Genomic DNA, 1,052 nt, shown 5'->3' on the forward strand with positions numbered 1-1,052 from the left:
ATGATCTTATGATCTTATGTGGTTAAGACTCTGTCTCAGGGTGGAAAATTGCAGCAGGGGAGAAGCAGGATGGAAAATCCCATTACAGCAGTCTGTGGCAACTGCAGTGTGAGACAAGGTAAGGGTGCAGCTGAGTTTGTATGACATCTGGGTGGGGGTCCTGGTTACAGCATAGCGTGGCACAGCATGGGTACCTAACAGCCACAGCTGGGCGGGACACAGCCAGGTAAGTTCAAGTGCCTCAATACAATACTACTTTATTTTGTTGCTCAAATTTTTCCAGGTTTGGCCATTGGAAGCTCTTTCAGTTGGCTCTCATCTCTTTGTCACACCTCCATCAGTGTGGATTTGTTCTTTTTTAAGCAGTCCCTTACCTCGAGGCACTACAAGAGGATCATCTTATATATTTCCTGCCCAGTCTGAGAAATCACCACTTTTCCAAGGAGCCCTGCTTCCTTCTATTGGAGAATGATATTTGAAACCAAGATCTGGGTGCAAGGTATGCTCATTACTACTGCAACATTGTTGTTTCTGGACCTTCTCAGCTAAAAGCAGGAAAATATATATGTGTATACTAACCTGCATGTATATACATGTTTCTATAAATATTTCTATATGTAGCCATCTGTATCTGCAGTAAGCTACACATGAATCCATATTGATGTCTCCAACTCTAAGCTATTATCACATGGGTCATTCTAGCATCCTCCCCTTGCCTGTTACCCTCCCAATAGTGAAACACCTGCCTCCCAGCACCCATATCCATTTACTTAATTGTTCATTTCCGTTACACATAAATAATATGAATTTTAGAATTGATAATCCATATCCCTGTAAGAAATAACTTTATCAATTAGAGTTCAGTGTTTATATACAGTTCCTTTTGCTTTAGTCTTACAGACTCCATTCATTTGCAAAGTTACTTAGGTCAGCATCTTTTTCTACCACCCTCTTTGGTGAGGTCGTTTCATGCATAATATGTAACACAGTTAGAATGTTTGGTCACATTCTGCATTCCATTCTGGGATCCTCCAATCTCCTAAGTGATTTTT

Source organism: Galeopterus variegatus, unplaced genomic scaffold, assembly GCF_000696425.1.
Source record: "Galeopterus variegatus unplaced genomic scaffold, G_variegatus-3.0.2 Scaffold7746, whole genome shotgun sequence".
Lineage (NCBI taxonomy): Eukaryota > Metazoa > Chordata > Mammalia > Dermoptera > Cynocephalidae > Galeopterus > Galeopterus variegatus.